Source organism: Scyliorhinus torazame, chromosome 22 (genome assembly GCF_047496885.1).
Source record: "Scyliorhinus torazame isolate Kashiwa2021f chromosome 22, sScyTor2.1, whole genome shotgun sequence".
Classification (NCBI taxonomy): domain Eukaryota; kingdom Metazoa; phylum Chordata; class Chondrichthyes; order Carcharhiniformes; family Scyliorhinidae; genus Scyliorhinus; species Scyliorhinus torazame.
In genome coordinates, this window is record NC_092728.1 from 70,846,729 (window position 1) to 70,860,016 (window position 13,288).

The window sequence follows — 13,288 nt, forward strand, 5'->3', positions numbered from 1 at the left end:
AGGAGCAGTGCTCCGAAAGCTAGTGATTCGAAACAAACCTGTTGGACTTCAACCTGATGGTGTAAGACTTCTTACTGTGCTCACCCCAGTCCAACGCCGGCATCGCCACAAGTATGGTCGGAGGCACAATTAGATAGACGGAAAATAAAACTGGACGGGCTGTAAAACGAGTGACCAGTCCAAACCTCTAGGTTTGTTGCTATGCAGATTAGGTTAAAATGACCAAAAACTTGCAGCATGAAAGCAGACCATTCGATCCATCATGCCCATACTTGTTCTAAGAATCATCAAATTAGTCTTAGACCGGTGCACTGTAAATAGTTCTGGTTTAGCTCTTATGCGCATTATAAAATGTAGAAGTGGCAGTTGCTTTTATGGTGAGTCTAGAGTGTACAGTGTTACAAGCCCAGTTCTTGGGTTATTACCGTCTGCTGCATTCAGCTTAACATTCCTTCAATATTCTCCACACATCAGAGGCCCCACTGCTACTACTTGGTTGAATGTCATTTCCTTCTTCCCCAACTTTCAAAATTAACTTCGCCGAGGGAGCTCTAGTCTGCTCATGCAGTCTGAGGCAGTCGGATTTTTAAAAGGTATTGCCGTCTCGAGCCGTCTTGGCACTAACATAAATTCTGACAGATGAAGTATCAAATCACTGTCTAATAACCCTGGAGGTCAGAAGCCAGCAATTCAAATTCTCTCCACACAATGAGGATTTCATGTCTCGTTGACTGATCTTCATAACGCAGATTTTTTTTAGTGCCCGAGTGTAGAAAAGATCTGAAATTGAATTTATTGGACCAGGCAGGTTTTTTAAACAAAGAGTCACGTAGCAAGTTAAAAGGCACAAGGAGTTTCTCTGGATTTACCAGTGGAATTCAAACCCTTCAGCATACTCAAACCGATAATTAACACGGTAATCAACACTGAATACATACATTTGGGTAAACCTCTAAAATCATGCTGCTCTATTCTTCTGACACAATCACATTAAATGTACAATATCTGGAGTATGGCACATGTGTGAAATTGGAGGAGGTGAATTATATAAATTACAATTTTGTTCTAGACCTTTGGACACCATCCTACCCATAAGGGATCCGATTATTTCTACGTTGCACTTTCAATGGGTGACTTCTTCAACGTTTGAACAGTGTCTCGAAAATGAAGCTGAACGGTTCTCAACCCAGGAAGGGAGAGTTGCTTATTTGTCTCCCAACATACTCCAGCTATGAAAATATTGGATGAAGGTTATGAAGTAACAGTGATCCCAAATTATGGCTGTTCATTTTTAATGCAATGTAAAATTTACCCAGGATAGAGTTGTTTTGATAGAATTGATATGAAGAAGACAAATGGAGTTTTGTCCTTCATTGCTAGAGGGATAGAGTTTAAGACTAGGGAGGTTATGCTGCAACTGTATCAGGTGTTCAGTTTTGGCCTCCTTACCTGAGAAAGGACGTACTGGAAGGTGTGCAGAGGAGATTCACTAGGTTAATCTCAAGAGTTGAGGGGGTGGATTACGAGGAGAGGTTGAGTAGACTGGGACTGTACTCGTTGGAATTTAGAAGGATGCGGGGGGGGGATCTTATAGAAACATATAAAATTCTGAGGGGAATGGATAGGATAGATGCGGGGAGGTTGTTTCCACTGGTGGGTGAAAGCAGGACTAGGGGGCATAGCCTCAAAATAAGGAGAAGTAGATTTAGGACTGATCTCAGGAGGAACATCTTTACCCAAAGTGTTGTGAATCTATGAAATTCCCTGCCCAGTGAAGCAGTTGAAGCGCCTTCATTGAATGTTTTCAAGATAAAGATAGATAGTTTTTTGAAGAATAAAGGAATAAAGGGTTATGGTGTTCAGGCGGGAAAGGGGAGCTGAGTCCACAAAAGATCAGCCATGATCTCATTGAATGGCAGAGCAGGCTTGAAGGGCCAGATGGCCTACTCCTGCTCCTAGTTGTTATGTTCTTATGATATGCTAAATTAGAAGGTTGAAAGTCATTGGGACCAATATATAGATAAACAGCCACCAATCAAGACTCAGTCTGGCTTTGGTATCACGGCAAAGCTCCCTCACTTAGTCTAATAAAACTGCTGACTTTTAAAAGTTAGAGCTCATTGGGATACATGGGTAAGCAGAGTATCCTATCTCATGAGAGTACACAGATAACCAGGGTATCTTGGTATTTTATCTCATGGGAGTACACAAGTAACCAGAGTATCCTATCTCATGCGGGTACACAGGTAACCAGGGTATCCTATCTTCATTGTGAAACATCACAGTATTCTCAACTATATAGCACAATTCCGTTTCTATCACAGGCCAGCAAAGTACTGGGGTGATTTAATGTAATCTGTAACAAGCAATCAGAATGCACCATGCACACCCAGCCTCTGCTCAAAAAAACAGACCATCCATTTGCAGCATATTCCCTACCTCCCTTCAATTATCTCCTTTCCTTCCTTTCCTTGAGGGTATTCGCTTAAAACTGCCATCTGGTTGCACAGGCATCAGCCACCATCTGCTACCATTCGCGCGCGATATAAGAAAGCGAGTGTTGGAAGCTTCACCAATGGAGAGAACAGCTTAGCCAAACTCAATCCTGTCCCACTCAATGGCCACACACATACACAATTTCCTGGAGTATTTGGCTAGCTATGAGCAGGAATCCTTTTGAATAATATCCTTCCCTAATCTAAGGATGCTGATGCCACATGCAGTGCAGGTTAAGTAATGCAGTGTGTAGATTGATTGAACCCACAGCCTTCTTGATTAGTATGGCTCATCTATTAGCATGTTGCCAGTATTAAATTGACATTCACTTTTTAAAATTCTTTTCAAGAGATGTACACATCACTGGCTAGGCCAGCATTCATATTGCTCACTCCAAAATGCCCTTGAGAAGGTGTTAGTGAGCCAGCTTCTTGAACCATTGCAGTAAGTACACCCATAGTGCTGTTAGGGAGGGAGCTCCAAGATTTTGACCCAGCGGCAGTGAAGGAATGATGGTATAGTTCCAAGACAGGACAGTGTGCTGCTTGGAGGGTAACATGCTGCTGGTGGTTTTCCCATCTGCTGCCCTCGTCCTTCTAGGTGATAGAGGTCACAGGTTTGGAAGCTGCTGTTCGGAGGAATTTTGTTAAGTGCATCTTGTAGATGATACACCCTGCTACCACTGTGCGTCAGTGGAGGAGGGAGTAGATGTTAAAGGCGGTGGTAGATGGGGTGCCAATCACAAAGGCTGCTTTGTCCTGGTTAGTGCCTTCCTTCTTGAGTGTTGTTGGAGCTGCACTCATCCAGGCAACTGTAGTGTTTTGCATCACATTCCTGACTTTTACCCTATAGATGGTAGACAGGCTTTGGGGAGTCAGGAGGTGAGTTACTCTCCACAGAATTCAAAGTCTCTGACCTGTTCTTGTAACCACAGTATTTCTATAGCTGGTTCAGTTCCTGGTCAATGGTAAGCCCCAGAATGTAGATAGTGGGGTATTCAGCGATGGCAATGTCATTGAATGTCAAGGGGAGATGGTTGGATTCTCCCTTGTTAGAGATGGGTTTTGCAAGGCTTAAATGGTACTTACCACTTGTCAGCCCAAGCCAGAATCTTGGGGCAGGTGACGTCCTTTAGAAGGATGGCAGCCCCAACAATATCTAATTTTTGCCTGGCCTCCATAAAATGTAGCAGTGTCTCACAATCATTCAATAATAATAATCTTTATTGTCACAAGTAGGCTTACATTAACGCTGCAATGAAGTTACTGTGAAAAGCCCCTAATCGCCACATTCCGGCGCCTGTTCGGGTACACAGAGGGAGAATTCAGAATATCCAATTCACCTAACAGCACGTCTTTCGGGACTTGTGGGAGGAAACTGGAGCACCTGGAGGAATCCCACACGGACACAGGGAGGACGTGCAGACTCCACACCCCAAGCTGGGAATCAAACCTGGGATCCTGGAGCTGTGAAACGTAAGTGCTACCCACTGTGTTACCGTGCCGCCTGGGGTCGTCCCCAGCTTTCTGACTCATCCTCAAGACACCCGACACTAGAATAAATTTCAGTCCAATGCCTTAGGCTGAAGCAGCCTATTTGCAACTTTCGTGTCCTCTTCAACCTTAGATTGGTTACAGTTCCTTCACAAAGACTATCTGCTTCCACCTTCATTGCATGTCACCTTTTACTGAAAGCCTCATCTTTTACTCTTCCATGGAGTGTGGGCATCGCTGGCCCATCCTGAATTACTCATAAAATGAGTGGTTTACTGGACAATTTCTGAGGGTGGTTAAGAGACAGCCACATAGCTGAGGGTCTAGAATCACAGATAGACACACTGTACTTGGATTTCCAGAAAACATTTGATAAGGTGCCACGTCAAAGGCTATTGCAAATAAAATAAAAGCCCATGGTGCAGGAGGTAATGTATTAGCCTGGATTAAACATTGTCTGACTGGCAGAAAACAGTGAGTATGTATAAATGGGTCTTTGTCTCATTGGCAGAGTGTGCCGAATGGAGTCCCGCTGGGGCCTCAACTTTTACAATTTACATCAATTACTTAGATGAGGGGAGCAAAGGCATGGGAGCCAAATTTTGCAGATGACACAAAGATGGGTAGGAAAGTATGTTGTGAAGAAAACATATGTGAGTGGGCAAAAAATCTGGCAGATGAAGAATAATGTGGGAAAATGTGAAATTGTTCACTTTGGCAGGAAGAATAAAACATAAAAAGAGTATTACTTAAATGGAGAACAAGTGCAGAGTGCAGAGGAATCTGGGTATTCTTGTGCACAAGTCACAAAACGTTAGCTTCAAGGTAGAGCATGTAATCAAGAAAGCTAATAGGTCACTGTCCTTGTGGAGTTTGCACATTCTCCCCATGTCTGCGTGGTTCTCACCCCCACAACCCAAAAATGTGCCGGGTAGATGTATTGGCCCCGCTAAATTGCCCCTTAATTCCAAAAACAAAACAAATGGGCACTTTAAATTAAAAAAAACAAACATCCTCAACTGTATTGACAAGGTACACACGGAAAAGATGTTCCCTATTCTTGGTGAGTCCATAACTAGGGGACACCGTTTTAAAATTCCAGGGGTCGCCCTTTTATGACAGAGGTGAGGAGAATTTTTTTCTCTCAGAGGAGTGAGCGACTTTGGAACTCTGTGATTTAGACGGCGATGGAAATGGATCACTGAACAGTTTTAAGGCGGAGGTAGACAGATTCTTGTTGGACAAGGGAATCAAAGATTATTAGGGGTAGGGGAGAATGTGGACGTCAATACGGACAGATCAGGCATGATCTTATTGAATGGTGGAGCAGGCACGAAGTGCCAAATGGCCTCTCGCAGCTCCTATTTCATAAATTTGTAGGCCAAGGACAGCAGATTTCCTTCTCTAAAGGGACATGCTTTTCATGGTCACCATTACTGAGACTAGCTTTCAATATTTATTCATTGAATTTAAATTCCACAAGCTGCCATGGTGGGATTTGAAGTCATCTCCCCAGGGTTTAGCCTCTGGATTACTAGTCCAGTGACATGATCACTCTGTCACCATTGTCTCCCTGCCTCAATAAACGTCAGCTCATCCAAATCTCAGCCGCCTGCACTCCAGGCACACCAACATCCTGCTCACATTTCATCCCTCTTCATTGCTGCTCAGTGGCTCAAACTTCAAATTTTCATACAACACTTAGATTCCATCCTTAAGATCTTAAACCAATCTCTTTTGTCACCCCATTAATATCCTTCAAGTCAGCGTATATCTGTAAAACATATTGGGACTTTTTTCTCAATTGAAATTGGTTTATATAAATCCAAGCTGTTGTTGGGAGTGGTCACATGGACAATGGCAGACCGCCAATGCCACACGCAAGTGGGAATCCAGACAGCATTGCCGGTTAGTCAGCTGAAACCTGAAGAAATCTGGTACACGGGACACTAGACAACACTCAAAAGGGGAGAACTGGGCAGTGGCACAACGACCAAGTGAATCAACAACTGGCCAGGGTCAAATCAGCCAACTGACCACAAACCGGGATTTAAATCTGTGACTCCCTTTGATTCGTGGTCCTGGTTCCTTTTACCTGAGTGGAATACAGGCAATGGCAAACTTTGCCCTCTGCTGGCTGCACTTGTAATCCCAAAGGATCCAAGAGGGCAATTTTAAATGCCTTCACCTAGCGGCTGTGAATGGCGCAATAATTGCATCAAAATGAGGAAGGTAAACCAACCTTAGTGCCCAGTTAACATCGGCTATGTGGCCATCCCCATATTGAGAGCATTCTACACAATAACAGAGAATGCTGGAAAAACTCAGTAGGTCTGCCAAATCGAACAGAACAGAAACAGAGTTAATATTTCACGTCCTTTAACTCTTCGTCAGAGTCAATGCTACATGGTGTTCCGTTTGAGGTATGTAGCCACCTAAAATGGCTGATTCCCGAGTATTTGGTCAAACCCCGATCTAAAATGGCGAACGAAAGAGGCTGATGGGAAAATCAGCCAACAGGTCTCAAACGGGGCGAACTGGGCAGTGGCACAACGACCACGCTGCAGGCAAAACAGTGTATTCGGCTCTGGGGAAGTTGGCCCAGACCGATACCTGCAACCATTAACAGCACATCAACCCAGCCATCTGAATAGTAAGCAGCCATCCCCGGGAACAATTGCTACACATTAGCAACATAAAGCCGATCCAGACTTTTCGGCGCCAGCAGTGGCTGAAACAAAGAAAGGTGGACGACCACCCCCCGATCAAGGAATCGCCCCATTATTGGAGCATATCGAACCCAGTGATTGGGACCAAGTCCAATCACTTGGAACCAGGGTCAAGGTCCGCCCCGAGGCGGGAAGCCCCTGGGAACGATAAAAATAAGGGGCCAAGTTCAGATCAACCCTTCCTCTCCTACTCGCAACCTTCGAGACCCTTCGACGAAGAGACAAGTAAGTGTTACTCCAGCAATCGCTACCAGATAGGTGTTCCAGACTATCGACTCATACCAGCCTTTTTGAATCCCGCAGGCCAGAACCAATTCGATAGACCATTCGTTTCCCTGACCTGGTGGGCCATCACCAAAGTTAAGTATTGGCCTTTAGTGGTAGGTAATAGTCAAGAAGTAGGATTATTGTATAAGTATTTATTGCTGTATATAATAAATGATCGTTGATTTAACTTTTACTAAGCGGTGTGCTGCATTATTAATCATTACTTGAGCTTGAACCACGTGGCGGTATCAGAAAGATACCTGGCGACTCGTGTGCAAAGGTGACAGAATTAGAGCTAATAAAACTAAGGCTAATAAGAGCAACAGGTAGATCTGGAAACCATTCTAAAAAAAGTTGTCTAGATTATGAGACAAACGAGGGACCATGCATAGTGATGGTGCGCAGTGACCTGGTAGAAATATCTCCATTATCTGTACCATCAAGCAACATTTGGTATATTGCAAAGACAGAGGTGTCCGACTGTGCCTGGCTTGGCTCATTCATCAGAACTAGGAGGATTAGGCAATTCAGCCCCTCGAGCCCACTCCACCATTCATAGAATAGAATCATAGAATCTCTACAGTGCAGAAGGAGGCCATTCGGCCCATCAAATCTGCACCGGCCCTTGGAAAGAGCACCCTGCTTAAGGCCACACCTCTATCCTATCTGTGGTACACGGGACCTCCTCTGTCGGAGGCACGGTAGCAGAGCGGTTAGCACTGTTACTTCACAGCACCAGGGTCCCAGGTTTGATTCCCGGCTTGGGTCACTGTCGCGGGAAGGGAAGGGAAGGGAGGGGGGAAAGAACGCCGGTCGGATCAATATTCTCATCCCCCACAGTTTTTAGCGTCTTATTCAAACCCTTGAGTTTTGGCTTCTAACAATTGTTTATTCTGCTCTGCGTCTGTGGACATGGCCCGTCTTTTGGGGCTGGACTTGTGATTGATGGGTTTGTACAGCTGCACACATGTTGAAAGGAAGCCAAAAGAACTGCTTAATGGCAGAATGTGAATAGGTGTATAGGATGATCAAGGGGATTGACAAAAGTAGACGCAGGAGTATGCTTCCTCTTGTGGGGCAGTCCAGAACGGGAGGTCATAGTTTTTAGGATAAGGGGCAGCAGATTTAAGTCAGAGATGAGGAGAATTTACTTCTCTCAAAGGGTCGTGAATCTGTGGGATTCACTCCCCCAGAGTGCGGTGGATGCCGGGACACTGAGTAAATTTGAGGAGATAGGCAGATTTTTAATTAGCAATGGGTTGAAGGGTTAGGGAAAACAGGCCGGATAGTGGAACAGAGGCTGAGGTGAGATCCGCCAAGATTGTACTGAATGGTGGCACAGTGGTTAGCACTGTTGCCTTACAGCTCCACGGACCCGGGTTTAATTTCAGCCTTGGGTGACTATCTGTGTGGAGTTTGCACATCCTTCCGTGTCTGCGTGGGTTTCCTCCCACAGTCCAAAGATGTGCAGGTTAGGTGGATTGACCATGATAAATTGCCCCTTCGTTTCCAAAAGGTTAGACGGGATAGTGGGTTGCAGGGATAATAATAATCTTTATAATGTCAAAAGTAGGCTTACATTAGCACTTCAATGAAGTTACTGTGAAAAGCCCTTGGTCACCACATTCCGGCACCTGTTCGGGTACACGGAGGGAGAATTCAGAATGTCCAAATGACCTAATAGCACGTCTTTCATGACGTGGGAGGAAACCGGAGCATCCAGAGGAAACACGCGCAGACACGGGGAGAAAGTGCAAACTCCACACAGATAGTCACCCGAGGCTGGAATTGAACCCAGGTCCCTGGAGCTGTTGGCAGCAAGTCTTTTTAAAAAATTTAGAGTACCCAATTAATTTTTTTCCAATTAAGGGGCAATTTAGTGTGTTCAATCCACCTACCTTGCAAACCTTTGGGTTGTGGGGGCGAAACCCACGCAAACACGGGGAGAATGTGCAAACTCCACACAGACAGTGACCCAGAGCCGGGATCGAACTCGGCGCCGTGAGGCAGCAGGGCTAACCCACTGTGCCACCATTCAATACGATCATGGTGGATCTCACCTCGGCCTCTGTTCCACTATCCAGCCCCTTCTCCCTAACCCTTCAACCCATTACTAATTAAAAATCTGCCTATCTCCTCCTTAAATTTACTCAATGTCCCCGAATCCACAGCACTTTGGGGGAGTGAATCCAACAGATTCACGACCCTTTGAGAGAAGTCATTTCTCCTCATCTCTGTTTTAAATCTGCTGCCCCTTATCTATAACGATGACTTCTCGTTCTAGACAGTCCGACAAGAGGAAGCATCCTCCTGCGTCTACTTTGTCAATCCCCTTGATCATCCTCTACATCTATTCACATTCGGCCGTTAAGCAGTTCTTTTGGCTTCCTTTCAACGTGTGTTCAAACCCATAAATCACAAGTCCAGCTCCGAAAGACGGGCCATGTCCACAGAGGCAGAGCAGAATAAAACGATTGTTAGAAGCCAAAACTCAAGGATTTGATCAAGACGCTAAAAACTCCGGGGGGGGGGGATATTGGTCCGATCGGTGTTCTTTGTCTCCCCTTCCCTTCCCGGGAACACTGATGTTTGGAGCGTCCAGAGGAAAGTTGCCTTTTGTTCCGGTGTTAACTTCAGCCGAATGTGTGAGATGCCCCCTGTTTTCTAGCTTGGGGAGGTTGCCCAGCCGCCCCACATGAGCCCCTCGAGCTGGTCAGACAGAGTAGAGTGTGCGGGCTGACAGGTTTCAGCGCCGCCACGTCAGTTTCAGGTCCATTTCACCGCACGTTGCCGGTCCCCCGCCCCCGTTGCCTATTTCACACCGCGGCCGTCTCCTGCTTCTCATCCCGGCGGCTGCTCTCTCTCTCTCCGCCCTCTCAAACTCCCGTCCGCTCGAAGGACCAATTCAACTCAAAAAAAATCAAAGCAAGATTTAAAATCAAATCAAAGGTAAAGACAACCCCGTTTGCTCACCGGACAAGACCTTGAGCTCTTTTGCTCCCGAGCGGTGGCTGAATTTTCACTTTGTTCCAAAAGTAAACAGCAAGTTGCCAAAGTTGCAGCTCATTACCATAATATATGCTAATCCATTCGGGTGGGCGTGCTCCCCATTGGTTGCTGCAGGATAATTGGGAGGAGCCAAGCCGGATGTCAGGCTCTTGTTCCGTGCCTCCCTCACTAGGTAACCATGATGTGGAGATGCTGGCGTTGGACTGGGAGTGAGCACAGTAAGAAGTCTTACAACACCAGGTTAAAGTCCACCAGGTTTGTTTCAAACACTAGCTTTCGGAGCTCCGAAACCTAGTGTTTGAAACAAACCTGTTGGACTTTAACCTGGTGTTGCAAGACTTCTTACTGTGCTCACTAGGTAACGGGGAGTATTTCTGCGCCCGGAGGGTGTGTGGGTGTTTGTCAGGGAGGGAGGAGTCATAGAAAATACATAGAACAGACAGTGCAGAAGGAGGCCATTCGGCCCATCGAGTCTGCACCGACCCACTTAAGCCCTCACTACCACTCTATCCCCGTAACCCAATAACCCCTCCTAACCTTTTTGGTCACCAAGGGCAATTTATCATGGCCAATCCACCTAACCTGCACGCCTTTGTACGGTGGGAGGAAACTGGAGCACCCGGTGGAAACCCATGCAGACACGGGGAGAACGTGCAGACTCCGCACAGACAGTGACCCAGTGGGGAATCGAACCTGGGATCCTGGCGCTGTGAAGCCGCAGTGCTATCCACTTTTGCGACTGTGCTGCCCTAAAGTCAGTCTCTGCCACACGACGTCTCCCCAACTGTGCCGCGGTAAACAGGTCGTAAAACACCAGGTTAAAGTCCAGCAGGTTTGTTTCGAATCACTAGCTTTCGGAGCCCACTCCAGTCCAATGCCGGCATCTCCGGGACAAAAGCAATGCCCGGGTGCAAGGTGGAGATCTTCGATACAACTCCGAACACAGGAATCTGAGATCTGACTAGCCCAGGACTGGAGTGCGAGATTCTCTCTTTCAGACCTGATCCAAGAAAAGATTTGCGAAAAGCCAAGTGAACCTCCACAGATCTTCAGCCCCTTCGGACACCCCCGCTTCTCCCCCCCGCCCCCCTCAGCCCATTGCAGCCCCCCAGCCTTCTTCAGTTCTGATGATAGGTCATCTAGACCTGAAGCCTTGACTCGCAGATGCTGCCTGACATTCGTTGCCAGCATTTTGCTTTTGTTATTTTTACACACCTGCCCATTTCTGCTTTTGCTTTCGCCTGTAGGAGACCCCATCATTTCTGTAGTGATTCTTCCAGAATAGAGCCAAAACACTCTATAGACGGTTTTGAAGTCTGGTCCATGTTGTAACGTGGCAGCCGATATGCTCACAATAAGCGGCCATGATGTGTTCTACTGATCTGAGTTTAATAATCTTTTTTATTAATAATCTTTATTGTCACAAGTAGGCTTACATTAACACTGCAATGAAGAGACTTCCGGTTGCGGCTATGCTGAGCTAAGTCGCACGTTCGGCAGCTCCCGCCAGAAACTGACTTTTGGCCTCTTTTTAGGGGCCCCAGCGGCATTTGTTCGACGGTTCCCAGTGTGGGAAGGTGACAGTACGATTTCCCCGGCACTGTATGGATTGGACCAGGAGTGGAGTGGTGAAAAAAGTAATTTTGGTGCAGCGAAAAGTGCGAGGGAGGAGAGCCAAGATGGTGGCGGGTGGAGACCAGGCAGCGTGGGCGCAGTGGTCGCAAGAGCAGCAGGAGTTTCTCAAGCGCTGCTTCACGGAATTGAAAACAGAGCTGCTGGAGCCGATGAAGGCTTCGATCGACAAGCTGGTCGAGACCCAGAAGGCCCAAGGGGTGGCGATCCGGGAGTTGCGGCAGAAGGCCTCGGAGGATGAGGACGAGCTATTGGGCCTGGCGGTGAAGGTGGAGGCGCACGAGGCGCTGCATAAGAAATGGCAGGAGAAGTTCGAGGACATGGAGAATCAGTCAAGGAGAACCTGCGGATTCTGGGTCTCTCGGAGGGAGTGGAGGGGTTGGATGCTGGAGCATATGTGGTCACGATGCTGAACACGTTGATGGGCGTGGGTGCCTTGCCGAGGCCCCTGGAGCTGGATGGGGCCCACTGAGTCCTGGGGGGGGGGGGGGGGGTAGGGCGGTGTTGGAGACGAGCGCCTGCTGATTGACAGGAGTGGGGTGGTGGGGGGAGAGTACCGCACTGGGGGGTCGATGGAGTGGCGGGAGTGACCGGGGTCAGCAGAAGTCAGCTTACTTATGGGAGTGGTATGGGGGGAGCAAAGCAGCTAGGGGGGGACCTAGCTGGGGGAGGGGGAGGGGGGAACTGGGTTGCTGCTGCATTGGCCAAAGGGGAGCTGGAGCTCGGAGAGAGAGTCGGGGCGGGGGTCTGCCGCTAGGGGGAATGGAGAATGCGGGAGGCATGGGCACGTGGCTGGCCTAGAAAAGGGGATGCCTAATCGGCAGGGGGGTGGGGGGACAGGAAGCCCCCTGATCCGGCTGATAACTTGGAATGTGAGAGGCCTGAACGGGCAGGTCAGGAGGACCCATGTGTTTGCGTACCTGAAGGGACTGAAGGCAAATGTGGTTATGCTCCAGGAGACGCATTTGAGGGTGGCAGATCAGATTAGGCTGAGAAAGAGGTGGGTAGGACAGGTTTTCCACTCGGGGTTGGACACAAAGAATCGAGGGGTGGCGATTTTGGTGGGGAAGCGGGTGTCGTTTGAGGTGCTGAACATTGTGGCAGACAATGGAGGTAGGTATGTGATGGTGAGTGGTAAGCTGCAGGGGGTGCGGGTGGTATTAGTGAATGTATATGCCCCGAATTGGGACAATGCCGGATTTATGCGGCGTATGTTGGGCCGGATTCCGGACCTGGAGGCAGGGAGCTTGATAATGGGGGGGGGACTTCAACACGGTACTGGATCCAGCATTGGACCGCTTCAGGTCCAGGACGGGTAAGAGGCCGGCGGCGGCCAAGGTGCTGAGGGGGTTTATGGACCAGATGGGAGGAGTGGACCCATGGAGGTTTGTCAGGCCGGGGGCCAGGGAATTTTCTTTTTTTTCACACGTCCATAAAGACTACTCCCGGATGGACTTCTTCGTTATGAGCAGGGCACTAATCCCGAGGGTAGAGGACACAGAGTATTCGGCCATAGCCATCTCAGACCATGCCCCGCATTGGGTGGAGCTGGAGCTAGGGGAGGAGAGGGACCAGCGCCCGCTGTGGCTCCTGGATGTGGGCTTGCTGGCGGATGAGGAGGTGAGCGGGCGGATCCGGGGGTGCATTGAAAGCTATCTAGAG

At 48.0% G+C, this 13,288-nt stretch overlaps 1 protein-coding gene across 7 annotated transcripts in view; it reads right to left on the reverse strand.

Moving 5' to 3' along the window:
* akna (AT-hook transcription factor) overlaps positions 1-10,036 on the reverse strand; it is a 271,963-nt gene extending 261,927 nt beyond the window's left edge. For 5 of the 7 annotated variants that reach the window (XM_072488305.1, XM_072488310.1, XM_072488309.1 and 2 more), the window contains exon 1: positions 9,959-10,036. The gene's annotated coding sequence lies outside the window, so the exon portion shown is untranslated. The remainder of the gene's footprint in view (positions 1-9,958) is intronic. The other 2 variants (XM_072488307.1, XM_072488304.1) reach the window with 2 other exon arrangements.
* Between the last annotated feature and the right edge of the window lie 3,252 nt (positions 10,037-13,288).